This window comes from Dendropsophus ebraccatus, unplaced genomic scaffold, assembly GCF_027789765.1.
Source record: "Dendropsophus ebraccatus isolate aDenEbr1 unplaced genomic scaffold, aDenEbr1.pat pat_scaffold_799_ctg1, whole genome shotgun sequence".
NCBI lineage: Eukaryota > Metazoa > Chordata > Amphibia > Anura > Hylidae > Dendropsophus > Dendropsophus ebraccatus.
In genome coordinates this window covers 25,674-41,239 of record NW_027210398.1, presented here as the reverse complement: position 1 = coordinate 41,239, position 15,566 = coordinate 25,674, and the positions used below count along the sequence as shown (strand labels likewise).

Sequence of the window (15,566 nt, the reverse complement as noted above, 5' to 3'; positions counted from 1 at the left end):
TGTCTCTCAATCTCTTCCCGCGTAGCTCTTTCCGCGATAGTTAAATAAAGTCTGTCCGTTCCAGCAGGGAATTGGGAGAAAGCACACCACGTAGGGGATGTAGCTCAGTGGTAGAGCGCACAGCTTCGCATGTGTGAGGTCCTGGGTTCAATCCCCAGCATCTCCATGGTTTTTGTTCATACGGATCCTACCAACTGGACGAAACTCAAGTCACGTGGCACACTTTGAAGCTGGCTTACGTGACCTCCTTGCACAGACCCTTATGCCAGTTTCTGATTAGTACAATATACACCCAAAAAGTCCAAACGTAAGGGAGCATTTAAGAAGCGTCACTACCTTAAGTAGCTTTCTTTGCCATACCCGGGTAGAGAAGGCTTTGGTGCCAAGTAATGCGCAAAACTTCACAGCTACAGTTAAAGCCACACCATATTTGCTGACTTGCTTTATTTTACCCGGGAAACCATATCTTTACACCAGGGGCCGATTTTGGACACTGGTTTGTCATTAAACTGAGTTGCAGTGCAGCACTTGAAACGTGTGACAGGACGGAAAAGGCTAAGTAGACTACCTTTTTAGGCAGAAATGGGTGGACCAGTATTTTTAAACAGAAGGAAAAGAAGTGACATTTTTTTGGAAAGGCTGTTTGCAACAAGGTAGATGCCGAATTAGCCTGTAAACTGCTATCGGCCGATCGGAACCTAATTTGAAGAAGCTTGCGAAGGGGGATGTAGCTCAGTGGTAGAGCGCACGCTTTGCATGTGTGAGGCCCCGGGTTCAATCCCCGGCATCTCCACTTTGTCTTTTATGCACATGGAATTACTGCAAAGCTGTGTCTCTCAATCTCTTCCCGCGTAGCTCTTTCCGCGATAGTTAAATAAAGTCTGTCCGTTCCAGCAGGGAATTGGGAGAAAGCACACCACGTAGGGGATGTAGCTCAGTGGTAGAGCGCACGCTTCGCATGTGTGAGGTCCTGGGTTCAATCCCCAGCATCTCCATGGTTTTTGTTCATACAGATCCTACCAACTGGACGAAACTCAAGTCACGTGGCACACTTTGAAGCTGGCTTACGTGACCTCCTTGCACAGACCCTTATGCCAGTTTGCTGATTAGTACAATATACACCCAAAAAGGTCCAAACGTAAGGAGCATTTAAGAAGCGTCACTACCTTAAGTAGCTTTCTTTGCCATTACCCAGGGGTAGAGAAGGCTTTGGTGCCAAGTAATGCGCCAAACTTCACAGCTACAGTTAAGCCACACCATATTTGCTGACTTGCTTTATTTTAACCGGGAAACCATATGCTTTACACCAGGGGCCGATTTTGGACACTGGGTTGTCATTAAACTGAGTTGCAGTGCAGCACTTGAAACGTGGTGACAGGACGGAAAAGGCTAAGTAGACTACCTTTTTAGGCAGAATGGGTGGACCAGTATTTTTAAACAGAAGGAAAAGAAGTGACATTTTTTTTGGAAGGCTGTTTGGCAACAAGGTAGATGCCGAATTAGCCTGTAAACTGCTATCGGCCGATCGGAACCTAATTTGAAGAAGCTTGCGAAGGGGGATGTAGCTCAGTGGTAGAGCGCACGCTTTGCATGTGTGAGGCCCCGGGTTCAATCCCCGGCATCTCCACTTTGTCTTTTATAGCACATGGAATTACTGCAAAGCTGTGTCTCTCAATCTCTTCCCGCGTAGCTCTTTCCGCGATAGTTAAATAAAGTCTGTCCGTTCCAGCAGGGAATTGGGAGGAAAGCACACCACGTAGGGGATGTAGCTCAGTGGTAGAGCGCACGCTTCGCATGTGTGAGGTCCTGGGTTCAATCCCCAGCATCTCCATGGTTTTTGTTCATACGGATCCTACCAACTGGACGAAACTCAAGTCACGTGGCACACTTTGAAGCTGGCTTACGTGACCTCCTTGCACAGACCCTTATGCCAGTTTGCTGATTAGTACAATATACACCCAAAAAGTCCAAACGTAAGGGAGCATTTAAGAAGCGTCACTACCTTAAGTAGCTTTCTTTGCCATTACCCGGGGTAGAGAAGGCTTTGGTGCCAAGTAATGCGCCAAACTTCACAGCTACAGTTAAGCCACACCATATTTGCTGACTTGCTTTATTTTACCCGGGAAACCATATCTTTACACCAGGGGCCGATTTTGGACACTGGGTTGTCATTAAACTGAGTTGCAGTGCAGCACTTGAAACGTGTGACAGGACGGAAAAGGCTAAGTAGACTACCTTTTTAGGCAGATATGGGTGGACCAGTATTTTTAAACAGAAGGAAAAGAAGTGACATTTTTTTGGAAAGGCTGTTTGCAACAAGGTAGATGCCGAATTAGCCTGTAAACTGCTATCGGCCGATCGGAACCTAATTTGAAGAAGCTTGCGAAGGGGGATGTAGCTCAGTGGTAGAGCGCACGCTTTGCATGTGTGAGGCCCCGGGTTCAATCCCCGGCATCTCCACTTTGTCTTTATGCACATGGAATTACTGCAAAGCTGTGTCTCTCAATCTCTTCCCGCGTAGCTCTTTCCCGCGATAGTTAAATAAAGTCTGTCCGTTCCAGCAGGGAATTGGGAGAAAGCACACCACGTAGGGGATGTAGCTCAGTGGTAGAGCGCACGCTTCGCATGTGTGAGGTCCTGGGTTCAATCCCCAGCATCTCCATGGTTTTTGTTCATACGGATCCTACCAACTGGACGAAACTCAAGTCACGTGGCCCACTTTGAAGCTGGCTTACGTGACCTCCTTGCACAGACCCTTATGCCAGTTTGCTGATTAGTACAATATACACCCAAAAAGTCCAAACGTAAGGGAGCATTTAAGAAGCGTCACTACCTTAAGTAGCTTTCCTTTGCCATTACCTGGGGTAGAGAAGGCTTTGGTGCCAGTAATGCGCCAAACTTCACAGCTACAGTTAAGCCACACCATATTTGCTGACTTGCTTTATTTTACCCGGGAAACCATATCTTTACACCAGGGGCCGATTTTGGACACTGGGTTGTCATTAAACTGAGTTGCAGTGCAGCACTTGAAAACGTGTGACAGGACGGAAAAGGCTAAGTAGACTACCTTTTTTAGGCAGAAATGGGTGGACCAGTATTTTTAAACAGAAGGAAACGAAGTGACATTTTTTTGGAAAGGCTGTTTGGCAACAAAGTAGATGCCGAATTAGCCTGTAAACTGCTATCGGCCGATCGGAACCTAATTTGAAGAAGCTTGCGAAGGGGGATGTAGCTCAGTGGTAGAGCGCACGCTTTGCATGTGTGAGGCCCCGGGTTCAATCCCGGCATCTCCACTTTGTCTTTTATGCACATGGAATTACTGCAAAGCTGTGTCTCTCAATCTCTTCCCGCGTAGCTCTTTCCGCGATAGTTAAATAAAGTCTGTCCGTTCCAGCAGGGAATTGGGAGAAAGCACACCACGTAGGGGATGTAGCTCAGTGGTAGAGCGCACGCTTCGCATGTGTGAGGTCCTGGGTTCAATCCCCAGCATCTCCATGTTTTTTGTTCATACGGATCCTACCAACTGGACGAAACTCAAGTCACGTGGCCCACTTTGAAGCTGGCTTACGTGACCTCCTTGCACAGACCCTTATGCCAGTTTGCTGATTAGTACAATATACACCCAAAAAGTCCAAACGTAAGGGAGCATTTAAGAAGCGTCACTACCTTAAGTAGCTTTCTTTGCCATTACCTGGGGTAGAGAAGGCTTTGGTGCCAAGTAATGCGCCAAACTTCACAGCTACAGTTAAGCCACACCATATTTGCTGACTTGCTTTATTTTACCCGGGAAACCATATCTTTACACCAGGGGCCGATTTTGGACACTGGGTTGTCATTAAACTGAGTTGCAGTGCAGCACTTGAAACGTGTGACAGGACGGAAAAGGCTAAGTAGACTAACTTTTTAGGCAGAAATGGGTGGACCAGTATTTTTAAACAGAAGGAAACGAAGTGACATTTTTTTGAAAGGCTGTTGGCACAAGGTAGATGCCGAATTAGCCTGTAAACTGCTATCGGCCGATCGGAACCTAATTTGAAGAAGCTTGCGAAGGGGGATGTAGCTCAGTGGTAGAGCGCACGCTTTGCATGTGTGAGGCCCCGGGGTTCAATCCCCGGCATCTCCACTTTGTCTTTTATGCACATGGAATTACTGCAAAGCTGTGTCTCTCAATCTCTTCCCGCGTAGCTCTTCTTCCGCGATAGTTAAATAAAGTCTGTCCGTTCCAGCAGGGAATTGGGAGAAAGCACACCACGTAGGGGATGTAGCTCAGTGGTAGAGCGCACGCTTCGCATGTGTGAGGTCCTGGGTTCAATCCCCAGCATCTCCATGGTTTTTGTTCATACGGATCCTACCAACTGGACGAAACTCAAGTCACGTGGCACACTTTGAAGCTGGCTTACGTGACCTCCTTGCACAGACCCTTATGCCAGTTTGCTGATTAGTACAATATACACCCAAAAAGTCCAAACGTAAGGGAGCATTTAAGAAGCGTCACTACCTTAAGTAGCTTTCTTTGCCATTACCCGGGGTAGAGAAGGCTTTGGTGCCAAGTAATGCGCCAAACTTCACAGCTACAGTTAAGCCACACCATATTTGCTGACTTGCTTTATTTTACCCGGGAAACCATATCTTTACACCAGGGGCCGATTTTGGACACTGGGTTGTCATTAAACTGAGTTGCAGTGCAGCAATTGAAATGTGTGACAGGACGGAAAAGGCTAAGTAGACTACCTTTTTAGGCAGAAATGGGTGGACCAGTATTTTTAAACAGAAGGAAAAGAAGTGACATTTTTTTGGAAAGGCTGTTTGGCAACAAGGTAGATGCCGAATTAGCCTGTAAACTGCTATCGGCCGATCGGAACCTAATTTGAAGAAGCTTGCGAAGGGGGATGTAGCTCAGTGGTAGAGCGCACGCTTTGCATGTGTGAGGCCACGGGTTCAATCCCCGGCATCTCCACTTTGTCTTTTATGCACATGGAATTACTGCAAAGCTGTGTCTCTCAATCTCTTCCCGCGTAGCTCTTTCCGCGATAGTTAAATAAAGTCTGTCCGTTCCAGCAGGGAATTGGGAGAAAGCACACCACGTAGGGGATGTAGCTCAGTGGTAGAGCGCACGCTTCGCATGTGTGAGGTCCTGGGTTCAATCCCCAGCATCTCCATGGTTTTTGTTCATACGGATCCTACCAACTGGACGAAACTCAAGTCACGTGGCACACTTTGAAGCTGGCTTACGTGACCTCCTTGCACAGACCCTTATGCCAGTTTGCTGATTAGTACAATATACACCCAAAAAGTCCAAACGTAAGGGAGCATTTAAGAAGCGTCACTACCTTAAGTAGCTTTCTTTGCCATTACCCGGGGTAGAGAAGGCTTTGGTGCCAAGTAATGCGCCAAACTTCACAGCTACAGTTAAGCCACACCATATTTGCTGACTTGCTTTATTTTACCCGGGAAACCATATCTTTACACCAGGGGCCGATTTTGGACACTGGGTTGTCATTAAACTGAGTTGCAGTGCAGCACTTGAAACGTGTGACAGGACGGAAAAGGCTAAGTAGACTACCTTTTTAGGCAGAAATGGGTGGGACCAGTATTTTTAAACAGAAGGAAAAGAAGTGACATTTTTTTGGAAAGGCTGTTTGGCAACAAGGTAGATGCCGAATTAGCCTGTAAACTGCTATCGGCCGATCGGAACCTAATTTGAAGAAGCTTGCGAAGGGGGATGTAGCTCAGTGGTAGAGCGCACGCTTTGCATGTGTGAGGCCCCGGGTTCAATCCCCGGCATCTCCACTTTGTCTTTTATGCACATGGAATTACTGCAAAGCTGTGTCTCTCAATCTCTTCCCGCGTAGCTCTTTCCGCGATAGTTAAATAAAGTCTGTCCGTTCCAGCAGGGAATTGGGAGAAAGCACCCACCACGTAGGGGATGTAGCTCAGTGGTAGAGCGCACGCTTCGCATGTGTGAGGTCCTGGGTTCAATCCCCAGCATCTCCATGGTTTTTGTTCATACGGATCCTACCAACTGGACGAAACTCAAGTCACGTGGCACACTTTGAAGCTGGCTTACGTGACCTCCTTGCACAGACCCTTATGCCAGTTTGCTGATTAGTACAATATACACCCAAAAAGTCCAAACGTAAGGGAGCATTTAAGAAGCGTCACTACCTTAAGTAGCTTCTTTGCCATTACCCGGGGTAGAGAAGGCTTTGGTGCCAAGTAATTGCGCCAAACTTCACAGCTACAGTTAAGCCACACCATATTTGCTGACTTGCTTTATTTTACCCGGGAAACCATATCTTTACACCAGGGGCCGATTTTGGACACTGGGTTGTCATTTAAAACTGAGTTGCAGTGCAGCACTTGAAACGTGTGACAGGACGGAAAAGTCTAAGTAGACTACCTTTTTAGGCAGAATGGGTGGACCAGTATTTTTAAACAGAATGAAAAGAAGTGACATTTTTTTGGAAAGGCTGTTTGGCAACAAGGTAGATGCCGAATTAGCCTGTAAACTGCTATCGGCCGATCGGAACCTAATTTGAAGAAGCTTGCGAAGGGGGATGTAGCTCAGTGGTAGAGCGCACGCTTTAGCATGTGTGAGGCCCCGGGTTCAATCCCCGGCATCTCCACTTTGTCTTTTATGCACATGGAATTACTGCAAAGCTGTGTCTCTCAATCTCTTCCCCGCGTAGCTCTTTTCCGCGATAGTTAAATAAGTCTGTCCGTTCCAGCAGGGAATTGGGAGAAAGCACACCACGTAGGGGATGTAGCTCAGTGGTAGAGCGCACAGCTTCGCATGTGTGAGGTCCTGGGTTCAATCCCCAGCATCTCCATGGTTTTGTTCATACGGATCCTACCAACTGGACGAAACTCAAGTCACGTGGCACACTTTGAAGCTGGCTTTACGTGACCTCCTTGCACAGACCCTTATGCCAGTTTGGCTGATTAGTACAATATACACCAAAAAGTCCAAACGTTAAGGGAGCATTTAAGAAGCGTCACTACCTTAAGTAGCTTTCTTTGCCATTACCCGGGGTAGAGAAGGCTTGGTGCCAAGTAATGCGCCAAACTTCACAGCTACAGTTAAGCCACACCATATTGCTGACTTGCTTTATTTTACCCGAGAAACCATATCTTTACACCAGGGGCCGATTTTGGGACACTGGGTTGTCATTAAACTGAGTTGCAGTGCAGCACTTGAAACGTGTGACAGGACGGAAAAGGCTAAGTAGACTACCTTTTTAGGCAGAAATGGGTGGACCAGTATTTTTAAACAGAAGGAAACGAAGTGACATTTTTTTGGAAAGGCTGTTTGGCAACAAGGTAGATGCCGAATTAGCCTGTAAACTGCTATCGGCCGATCGGAACCTTACTTTGGAGAAGCTTGCGAAGGGGGATGTAGCTCAGTGGTAGAGCGGCACGCTTTGCATGTGTGAGGCCCCGGGTTCAATCCCCGGCATCTCCACTTTGTCTTTTATGCACATGGAATTACTGCAAAGCTGTGTCTCTCAATCTCTTCCCGCGTAGCTCTTTCCGCGATAGTTAAATAAAGGTCTGTCCGTTCCAGCAGGGAATTGGGAGAAGCACACCACGTAGGGGATGTAGCTCAGTGGTAGAGCGCACGCTTCGCATGTGTGAGGTCCTGGGTTCAATCCCCAGCATCTCCATGGTTTTTGTTCATACGGATCCTACCAACTGGACGAAACTCAAGTCACGTGGCACACTTTGAAGCTGGCTTACGTGACCCTCCTTGCACAGACCCTTATGCCAGTTTGCTGATTAGTACAATATACACCCAAAAAGTCCAAACGTAAGGGAGCATTTAAGAAGCGTCACTACCTTAAGTAGCTTTCTTTGCCATTACCCCGGGTAGAGAAGGCTTTGGTGCCAAGTAATGCGCCAAACTTCACAGCTACAGTTAAGCCACACCATATTTGCTGACTTGCTTTATTTTACCCGGGAAACCATATCTTTACACCAGGGGCCGATTTTGGACACTGGGTTGTCATTAAACTGAGTTGCAGTGCAGCAATTGAAACGTGTGACAGGACGGAAAAGGCTAAGTAGACTACCTTTTTAGGCAGAAATGGGTGGACCAGTATTTTAAACAGAAGGAAAAGAAGTGACATTTTTTTGGAAAGGGCTGTTTGGCAACAAGGTAGATGCCGAATTAGCCTGTAAACTGCTATCGGGCCGATCGGAACCTAATTTGAAGAAGCTTGCGAAGGGGGATGTAGCTCAGTGGTAGAGCGCACGCTTTGCATGTGTGAGGCCCTGGGTTCAATCCCCGGCATCTCCACTTTGTCTTTTATGCACATGGAATTACTGCAAAGCTGTGTCTCTCAATCTCTTCCCGCGTAGCTCTTTCCGCGATAGTTAAATAAAGTCTGTCCGTTCCAGCAGGGAATTGGGAGAAAGCACACCACGTAGGGGATGTAGCTCAGTGGTAGAGCGCACGCTTCGCATGTGTAAGGCCCTTTGTTCAATCCCCAGCATCTCCATGGTTTTTGTTCATACGGATCCTACCAACTGGACGAAACTCAAGTCACGTGGCACACTTTGAAGCTGGCTAACGTGACCTCCTTGCACAGACCCTTATGCCAGTTTGCTGATTAGTACAATATACACCCAAAAAGTCCAAACGTAAGGGAGCATTTAAGAAACGTCACTACCTTAAGTAGCTTTCTTTGCCATTACCCGGGGTAGAGAAGGCTTTGGTGCCAAGTAATGCGCCAAACTTCACAGCTACAGTTAAGCCACACCATATTTGCTGACTTGCTTTATTTTACCCGGGAAACCATATCTTTACACCAGGGGCCGATTTTGGACACTGGGTTGTCATTAAACTGAGTTGCAGTGCAGCAATTGAAACGTGTGACAGGACGAAAAAGGCTAAGTAGACTACCTTTTTAGGCAGAAATGGGTGGACCAGTATTTTTAAACAGAAGGAAAAGAAGTGACATTTTTTTGGAAAGGCTGTTTGGCAACAAGGTAGATGCCGAATTAGCCTGTAAACTGCTATCGGCCGATCGGAACCTATCTTTGAGAAGCTTGCGAAGGGGGATGTAGCTCAGTGGTAGAAGCGCACAGCTTTGCATGTGTGAGGCCCGGGTTCAAATCCCCGGCATCTCCACTTTGTCTTTTATGCACATGGAATTACTGCAAAGCTGTGTCTCTCAATCTCTTCCCGCGTAGCTCTTTCCGCGATAGTTAAATAAAGTCTGTCCGTTCCAGCAGGGGAATTGGAGAAAGCACACCACGTAGGGGATGTAGCTCAGTGGTAGAGCGCACGCTTCGCATTGTGTGAGGTCCTGGGTTCAATCCCCAGCATCTCCATGGTTTTTGTTCATACGGATCCTACCAACTGGACGAAACTCAAGTCACGTGGCACACTTTGAAGCTGGCTTACGTGACCTCCTTGCACAGACCCTTATGCCAGTTTGCTGATTAGTACAATATACACCCAAAAAGTCCAAACGTAAGGGAGCATTTAAGAAGCGTCACTACCTTAAGTAGCTTTCTTTGCCATTACCCGGGGTAGAGAAGGCTTTGGTGCCAAGTAATGCGCCAAACTTCACAGCTACAGTTAAGCCACACCATATTTGCTGACTTGCTTTATTTTACCCGGGAAACCATATCTTTACACCAGGGGCCGATTTTGGACACTGGGTTGTCATTAAACTGAGTTGCAGTGCAGCACTTGAAACGTGTGAACAGGACGGAAAAGGCTAAGTAGACTACCTTTTTAGGCAGAAATGGGTGGACCAGTATTTTAAACAGAGGAAACGAAGTGACATTTTTTTGGAAAGGCTGTTTGGCAACAAGGTAGATGCCGAATTAGCCTGTAAACTGCTATCGGCCGATCGGAACCTTCTTTGGAGAAGCTTGCGAAGGGGGATGTAGCTCAGTGGTAGAGCGCACGCTTTGCATGTGTGAGGCCCCGGGTTCAATCCCCGGCATCTCCACTTTGTCTTTTATGCACATGGAATTACTGCAAAGCTGTGTCTCTCAATCTCTTCCCGCGTAGCTCTTTCCGCGATAGTTAAATAAAGTCTGTCCGTTCCAGCAGGGAATTGGGAGAAAGCACACCACGTAGGGCATGTAGCTCAGTGGTAGAGCGCACGCTTCGCATGTGTGAGGTCCTGGGTTCAATCCCCAGCATCTCCATGGTTTTTGTTCATACGGATCCTACCAACTGGACGAAACTCAAGTCACGTGGCACACTTTGAAGCTGGCTTACGTGACCTCCTTGCACAGACCCTTATGCCAGTTTGCTGATTAGTACAATATACACCCAAAAAGTCCAAACGTAAGGGAGCATTTAAGAAGCGTCACTACCTTAAGTAGCTTTCTTTGCCATTACCCGGGGTAGAGAAGGCTTTGGTGCCAAGTAATGCGCCAAACTTCACAGCTACAGTTAAGCCACACCATATTGCTGACTTGCTTTATTTACCCGGGGAAACCATATCTTTACACCAGGGGCCGATTTTGGACACTGGGTTGTCATTAAACTGAGTTGCAGTGCAGCAATTGAAACGTGTGACAGGACGAAAAGGCTAAGTAGACTACCTTTTTAGGCAGAAATGGGTGGACCAGTATTTTTAAACAGAAGGAAAAGAAGTGACATTTTTTTGGAAAGGCTGTTTGGCAACAAGGTAGATGCCGAATTAGCCTGTAAACTGCTATCGGCCGATCGGAACCTAATTTGAAGAAGCTTGCGAAGGGGGATGTAGCTCAGTGGTAGAGCGCACGCTTTGCATGTGTGAGGCCCCGGGTTCAATCCCCGGCATCTCCACTTTGTCTTTTATGCACATGGAATTACTGCAAAGCTGTGTCTCTCAATCTCTTCCCGCGTAGCTCTTTCCGCGATAGTTAAATAAAGTCTGTCCGTTCCAGCAGGGAATTGGGAGAAAGCACACCACGTAGGGGATGTAGCTCAGTGGTAGAGCGCACGCTTCGCATGTGTCAGGCCCTTTGTTCAATCCCCAGCATCTCCATGGTTTTTGTTCATACGGATCCTACCAACTGGACGAAACTCAAGTCACGTGGCACACTTTGAAGCTGGCTAACGTGACCTCCTTGCACAGACCCTTATGCCAGTTTGCTGATTAGTACAATATACACCCAAAAAGTCCAAACGTAAGGGAGCATTTAAGAAACGTCACTACCTTAAGTAGCTTTCTTTGCCATTACCCGGGGTAGAGAAGGCTTTTGGTGCCAAGTAATGCGCCAAACTTCACAGCTACAGTTAAGCCACACCATATTTGCTGACTTGCTTTATTTTACCCGGGAAACCATATCTTTACACCAGGGGCCGATTTTGGACACTGGGGTTGTCATTAAACTGAGTTGCAGTGCAGCAATTGAAACGTGTGACAGGACGGAAAAGGCTAAGTAGACTACCTTTTAGGCAGAAATGGGTGGACCAGTATTTTTAAACAGAAGGAAAAGAAGTGACATTTTTTTGGAAAGCTGTTTGGCAACAAGGTAGATGCCGAATTAGCCTGTAAACTGCTATCGGCCGATCGGAACCTAATTTGAAGAAGCTTGCGAAGGGGGATGTAGCTCAGTGGTAGAGCGCACGCTTTGCATGTGTGAGGCCCCGGGTTCAATCCCCGGCATCTCCACTTTGTCTTTTATGCACATGGAATTACTGCAAAGCTGTGTCTCTCAATCTCTTCCCGCGTAGCTCTTTCCGCGATAGTTAAATAAAGTCTGTCCGTTCCAGCAGGGAATTGGGAGAAAGCACACCACGTAGGGGATGTAGCTCAGTGGTAGAGCGCACGCTTCGCATGTGTGAGGTCCTGGGTTCAATCCCCAGCATCTCCATGGTTTTTGTTCATACGGATCCTACCAACTGGACGAAACTCAAGTCACGTGGCACACTTTGAAGCTGGCTTACGTGACCTCCTTGCACAGACCCTTATGCCAGTTTGCTGATTAGTACAATATACACCCAAAAAGTCCAAACGTAAGGGAGCATTTAAGAACGTCACTACCTTAAGTAGCTTTCTTTGCCATTACCCGGGGTAGAGAAGGCTTTGGTGCCAAGTAATGCGCCAAACTTCACAGCTACAGTTAAGCCACACCATATTTGCTGACTTGCTTTATTTTACCCGGGAAACCATATCTTTACACCAGGGGCCGATTTTGGACACTGGGTTGTCATTAAACTGAGTTGCAGTGCAGCACTTGAAACGTGTGACAGGTACGGAAAAGGCTAAGTAGACTACCTTTTTAGGCAGAAATGGGTGGACCAGTATTTTTAAACAGAAGGAAAAGAAGTGACATTTTTTTGGAAAGGCTGTTTGGCAACAAGGTAGATGCCGAATTAGCCTGTAAACTGCTATCGGCCGATCGGAACCTAATTTGAAGAAGCTTGCGAAGGGGGATGTAGCTCAGTGGTAGAGCGCACGCTTGCTTGCCATGTGTGAGGCCCTGGGTTCAATCCCCGGCATCTCCACTTTGTCTTTTATGCACATGGAATTACTGCAAAGCTGTGTCTCTCAATCTCTTCCCGCGTAGCTCTTTCCGCGATAGTTAAATAAAGTCTGTCCGTTCCAGCAGGGAATTGGGAGAAAGCACACCACGTAGGGGATGTAGCTCAGTGGTAGAGCGCACGCTTCGCATGTGTGAGGTCCTGGGTTCAATCCCCAGCATCTCCATGGTTTTTGTTCATACGGATCCTACCAACTGGACGAAAACTCAAGTCACGTGGCACACTTTGAAGCTGGCTTACGTGACCTCCTTGCACAGACCCTTATGCCAGTTTGCTGATTAGTACAATATACACCCAAAAAGTCCAAACGTAAGGGAGCATTTAAGAAGCGTCACTACCTTAAGTAGCTTTCTTTGCCATTACCCGGGGTAGAGAAGGCTTTGGTGCCAAGTAATGCGCCAAACTTCACAGCTACAGTTAAGCCTCACTATATTGCTGACTTGCTTTATTTTACCCGGGAAACCATATCTTTACACCAGGGGCCGATTTTGGACACTGGGTTGTCATTAAACTGAGTTGCAGTGCAGCACTTGAAACGTGTGACAGGACGGAAAAGGCTAAGTAGGACTACCTTTTAGGCAGAAATGGGTGGACCAGTATTTTTAAACAGAAGGAAAAGAAGTGACATTTTTTGGAAAGGCTGTTTGGCAACAAGGTAGATGCCGAATTAGCCTGTAAACTGCTATCGGCCGATCGGAACCTAATTTGAAGAAGCTTGCGAAGGGGGATGTTGCTCAGTGGTAGAGCGCACGCTTTGCATGTGTGAGGCCCCGGGTTCAATCCCCGGCATCTCCACTTTTGTCTTTTATGCACATGGAATTACTGCAAAGCTGTGTCTCTCAATCTCTTCCCGCGTAGCTCTTTCCGCGATAGTTAAATAAAGTCTGTCCGTTCCAGCAGGGAATTGGGAGAAAGCACACCACGTAGGGGATGTAGCTCAGTGGTAGAGCGCACGCTTCGCATGTGTGAGGTCCTGGGTTCAATCCCCAGCATCTCCATGGTTTTTGTTCATACGGATCCTACCAACTGGACGAAACTCAAGTCACGTGGCACACTTTGAAGCTGGCTTACGTGACCTCCTTGCACAGACCCTTATGCCAGTTTGCTGATTAGTACAATATACACCCAAAAAGTCCAAACGTAAGGGAGCATTTAAGAAGCGTCACTACCTTAAGTAGCTTTCCTTTGCCATTACCCGGGGTAGAGAAGGCTTTGGTGCCAAGTAATGCGCCAAACTTCACAGCTACAGTTAAGCCACACCCATATTTGCTGACTTGCTTTATTTTACCCGGGGAAACCATATCTTACACCAGGGGGCCGATTTTGGACACTGGGTTGTCATTAAACTGAGTTGCAGTGCAGCACTTGAAACGTGTGACAGGACGGAAAAGGCTAAGTAGACTACCTTTTTAGGCAGAAATGGGTGGACCAGTATTTTTTAAACAGAAGGAAACGAAAGTGACATTTTTTTGGAAAGGCTGTTTGGCAACAAGGTAGATGCCGAATTAGCCTGTAAACTGCTATCAGGCCGATCGGAACCTTCTTTGGAGAAGCTTGCGAAGGGGGATGTAGCTCAGTGGTAGAGCGCATGCTTTGCATGTGTGAGTCCCCGGGTTCAATCCCCGGCATCTCCACTTTGTCTTTTATGCACATGGAATTACTGCAAAGCTGTGTCTCTCAATCTCTTCCCGCGTAGCTCTTTCCGCGATAGTTAAATAAAGTCTGTCCGTTCCAGCAGGGAATTGGGAGAAGGCACACCACGTAGGGGATGTAGCTCAGTGGTAGTAGCGCACGCTCGCATGTGTGAGGTCCTGGGTTCAATCCCCAGCATCTCCATGGTTTTTGTTCATACGGATCCTACCAACTGGACGAAACTCAAGTCACGTGGCACACTTTGAAGCTGGCTTACGTGACCTCCTTGCACAGACCCTTATGCCAGTTTGCTGATTAGTACAATATACACCCCAAAAAGTCCAAACGTAAGGGAGCATTTAAGAAGCGTCACTACCTTAAGTAGCTTTCTTTGCCATTACCCCGGGGTAGAGAAGGCTTTGGTGCCAAGTAATGCGCCAAACTTCACAGCTACAGTTAAGCCACACCATATTTGCTGACTTGCTTTATTTTACCCGGGAAACCATATCTTTACACCAGGGGCCGATTTTGGACACTGGGTTGTCATTAAACTGAGTTGCAGTGCAGCACTTGAAACGTGTGACAGGACGGAAAAGGCTAAGTAGACTACCTTTTTAGGCAGAAATGGGTGGACCAGTATTTTTAAACAGAAGGAAAAGAAGTGACATTTTTTTTGGAAAGGCTGTTTGGCAACAAGGTAGATGCCGAATTAGCCTGTAAACTGCTATCGGCCGATCGGAACCTAATTTGAAGAAGCTTGCGAAGGGGGATGTAGCTCAGTGGTAGAGCGCACGCTTTGCATGTGTGAGGCCCCGGGTTCAATCCCCGGCATCTCCACTTTCTGTCTTTTATGCACATGGAATTACTGCAAAGCTGTGTCTCTCAATCTCTTCCCGCGTAGCTCTTTCCGCGATAGTTAAATAAAGTCTGTCCGTTCCAGCAGGGAATTGGGAGAAAGCACACCACGTAGGGGATGTAGCTCAGTGGTAGAGCGCACGCTTCGCATGTGTGAGGTCCTGGGTTCAATCCCCAGCATCTCCATGGTTTTGTTCTACGGATCCTACCAACTGGACGAAACTCAAGTCACGTGGCACACTTTGAAGCTGGCTTACGTGACCTCCTTGCACAGACCCTTATGCCAGTTTGCTGATTAGTACAATATACACCCAAAAAGTCCAAACGTAAGGGAGCATTTAAGAAGCGTCACTACCTTAAGTAGCTTTCTTTGCCATTTACCCGGGGTAGAGAAGGCTTTGGTGCCAAGTAATGCGCCAAACTTCACAGCTACAGTTAAGCCACACCATATTTGCTGACTTGCTTTATTTTACCCGGGAAACCATATCTTTACACCAGGGGCCGATTTTGGACACTGGGTTGTCATTAAACTGAGTTGCAGTGCAGCAACTTGAAACGTGTGACAGGACGGAAAAGGCTAAGT

General features: G+C 47.2%; 29 non-coding genes across 29 annotated transcripts; all 29 read left to right on the top strand.

Annotated features, from left to right (window-relative positions):
- Positions 1 to 721: 721 nt before the first annotated feature.
- TRNAA-UGC (transfer RNA alanine (anticodon UGC)) lies at positions 722 to 793 on the top strand. Its single transcript has one exon. It is a non-coding gene; the product is annotated as a tRNA-Ala (tRNA).
- A 130-nt stretch (positions 794 to 923) lies between these two features.
- TRNAA-CGC (transfer RNA alanine (anticodon CGC)) lies at positions 924 to 995 on the top strand. Its single transcript has one exon. It is a non-coding gene; the product is annotated as a tRNA-Ala (tRNA).
- Positions 996 to 1,555: 560 nt separating this feature from the next.
- Positions 1,556 to 1,627, top strand: TRNAA-UGC (transfer RNA alanine (anticodon UGC)). The gene has a single exon. It is a non-coding gene; the product is annotated as a tRNA-Ala (tRNA).
- Positions 1,628 to 1,759: 132 nt separating this feature from the next.
- TRNAA-CGC (transfer RNA alanine (anticodon CGC)) lies at positions 1,760 to 1,831 on the top strand. The gene has a single exon. It is a non-coding gene; the product is annotated as a tRNA-Ala (tRNA).
- Positions 1,832 to 2,388: 557 nt separating this feature from the next.
- TRNAA-UGC (transfer RNA alanine (anticodon UGC)) lies at positions 2,389 to 2,460 on the top strand. The gene has a single exon. It is a non-coding gene; the product is annotated as a tRNA-Ala (tRNA).
- Positions 2,461 to 2,590: 130 nt separating this feature from the next.
- On the top strand, positions 2,591 to 2,662 carry TRNAA-CGC (transfer RNA alanine (anticodon CGC)). The gene has a single exon. It is a non-coding gene; the product is annotated as a tRNA-Ala (tRNA).
- Positions 2,663 to 3,423: 761 nt separating this feature from the next.
- Positions 3,424 to 3,495, top strand: TRNAA-CGC (transfer RNA alanine (anticodon CGC)). The gene has a single exon. It is a non-coding gene; the product is annotated as a tRNA-Ala (tRNA).
- A 555-nt stretch (positions 3,496 to 4,050) lies between these two features.
- On the top strand, positions 4,051 to 4,123 carry TRNAA-UGC (transfer RNA alanine (anticodon UGC)). Its single transcript has one exon. It is a non-coding gene; the product is annotated as a tRNA-Ala (tRNA).
- Positions 4,124 to 4,255: 132 nt separating this feature from the next.
- On the top strand, positions 4,256 to 4,327 carry TRNAA-CGC (transfer RNA alanine (anticodon CGC)). Its single transcript has one exon. It is a non-coding gene; the product is annotated as a tRNA-Ala (tRNA).
- Positions 4,328 to 4,885: 558 nt separating this feature from the next.
- TRNAA-UGC (transfer RNA alanine (anticodon UGC)) lies at positions 4,886 to 4,957 on the top strand. Its single transcript has one exon. It is a non-coding gene; the product is annotated as a tRNA-Ala (tRNA).
- Positions 4,958 to 5,087: 130 nt separating this feature from the next.
- On the top strand, positions 5,088 to 5,159 carry TRNAA-CGC (transfer RNA alanine (anticodon CGC)). The gene has a single exon. It is a non-coding gene; the product is annotated as a tRNA-Ala (tRNA).
- A 559-nt stretch (positions 5,160 to 5,718) lies between these two features.
- On the top strand, positions 5,719 to 5,790 carry TRNAA-UGC (transfer RNA alanine (anticodon UGC)). The gene has a single exon. It is a non-coding gene; the product is annotated as a tRNA-Ala (tRNA).
- A 132-nt stretch (positions 5,791 to 5,922) lies between these two features.
- TRNAA-CGC (transfer RNA alanine (anticodon CGC)) lies at positions 5,923 to 5,994 on the top strand. The gene has a single exon. It is a non-coding gene; the product is annotated as a tRNA-Ala (tRNA).
- A 1,395-nt stretch (positions 5,995 to 7,389) lies between these two features.
- TRNAA-UGC (transfer RNA alanine (anticodon UGC)) lies at positions 7,390 to 7,462 on the top strand. The gene has a single exon. It is a non-coding gene; the product is annotated as a tRNA-Ala (tRNA).
- A 130-nt stretch (positions 7,463 to 7,592) lies between these two features.
- TRNAA-CGC (transfer RNA alanine (anticodon CGC)) lies at positions 7,593 to 7,664 on the top strand. Its single transcript has one exon. It is a non-coding gene; the product is annotated as a tRNA-Ala (tRNA).
- Positions 7,665 to 8,224: 560 nt separating this feature from the next.
- TRNAA-UGC (transfer RNA alanine (anticodon UGC)) lies at positions 8,225 to 8,296 on the top strand. The gene has a single exon. It is a non-coding gene; the product is annotated as a tRNA-Ala (tRNA).
- Positions 8,297 to 9,260: 964 nt separating this feature from the next.
- On the top strand, positions 9,261 to 9,333 carry TRNAA-CGC (transfer RNA alanine (anticodon CGC)). Its single transcript has one exon. It is a non-coding gene; the product is annotated as a tRNA-Ala (tRNA).
- Positions 9,334 to 9,890: 557 nt separating this feature from the next.
- TRNAA-UGC (transfer RNA alanine (anticodon UGC)) lies at positions 9,891 to 9,962 on the top strand. Its single transcript has one exon. It is a non-coding gene; the product is annotated as a tRNA-Ala (tRNA).
- Positions 9,963 to 10,092: 130 nt separating this feature from the next.
- TRNAA-CGC (transfer RNA alanine (anticodon CGC)) lies at positions 10,093 to 10,164 on the top strand. The gene has a single exon. It is a non-coding gene; the product is annotated as a tRNA-Ala (tRNA).
- A 556-nt stretch (positions 10,165 to 10,720) lies between these two features.
- Positions 10,721 to 10,792, top strand: TRNAA-UGC (transfer RNA alanine (anticodon UGC)). Its single transcript has one exon. It is a non-coding gene; the product is annotated as a tRNA-Ala (tRNA).
- Positions 10,793 to 11,552: 760 nt separating this feature from the next.
- Positions 11,553 to 11,624, top strand: TRNAA-UGC (transfer RNA alanine (anticodon UGC)). The gene has a single exon. It is a non-coding gene; the product is annotated as a tRNA-Ala (tRNA).
- A 130-nt stretch (positions 11,625 to 11,754) lies between these two features.
- Positions 11,755 to 11,826, top strand: TRNAA-CGC (transfer RNA alanine (anticodon CGC)). Its single transcript has one exon. It is a non-coding gene; the product is annotated as a tRNA-Ala (tRNA).
- A 558-nt stretch (positions 11,827 to 12,384) lies between these two features.
- TRNAS-GCU (transfer RNA serine (anticodon GCU)) lies at positions 12,385 to 12,460 on the top strand. The gene is given in 2 exon segments: positions 12,385 to 12,420; positions 12,425 to 12,460. It is a non-coding gene; the product is annotated as a tRNA-Ser (tRNA).
- A 130-nt stretch (positions 12,461 to 12,590) lies between these two features.
- TRNAA-CGC (transfer RNA alanine (anticodon CGC)) lies at positions 12,591 to 12,662 on the top strand. Its single transcript has one exon. It is a non-coding gene; the product is annotated as a tRNA-Ala (tRNA).
- A 557-nt stretch (positions 12,663 to 13,219) lies between these two features.
- TRNAA-UGC (transfer RNA alanine (anticodon UGC)) lies at positions 13,220 to 13,291 on the top strand. The gene has a single exon. It is a non-coding gene; the product is annotated as a tRNA-Ala (tRNA).
- A 131-nt stretch (positions 13,292 to 13,422) lies between these two features.
- TRNAA-CGC (transfer RNA alanine (anticodon CGC)) lies at positions 13,423 to 13,494 on the top strand. Its single transcript has one exon. It is a non-coding gene; the product is annotated as a tRNA-Ala (tRNA).
- Positions 13,495 to 14,058: 564 nt separating this feature from the next.
- TRNAA-UGC (transfer RNA alanine (anticodon UGC)) lies at positions 14,059 to 14,130 on the top strand. The gene has a single exon. It is a non-coding gene; the product is annotated as a tRNA-Ala (tRNA).
- A 763-nt stretch (positions 14,131 to 14,893) lies between these two features.
- On the top strand, positions 14,894 to 14,965 carry TRNAA-UGC (transfer RNA alanine (anticodon UGC)). Its single transcript has one exon. It is a non-coding gene; the product is annotated as a tRNA-Ala (tRNA).
- A 132-nt stretch (positions 14,966 to 15,097) lies between these two features.
- Positions 15,098 to 15,169, top strand: TRNAA-CGC (transfer RNA alanine (anticodon CGC)). Its single transcript has one exon. It is a non-coding gene; the product is annotated as a tRNA-Ala (tRNA).
- The last annotated feature ends 397 nt before the right edge of the window (positions 15,170 to 15,566 follow it).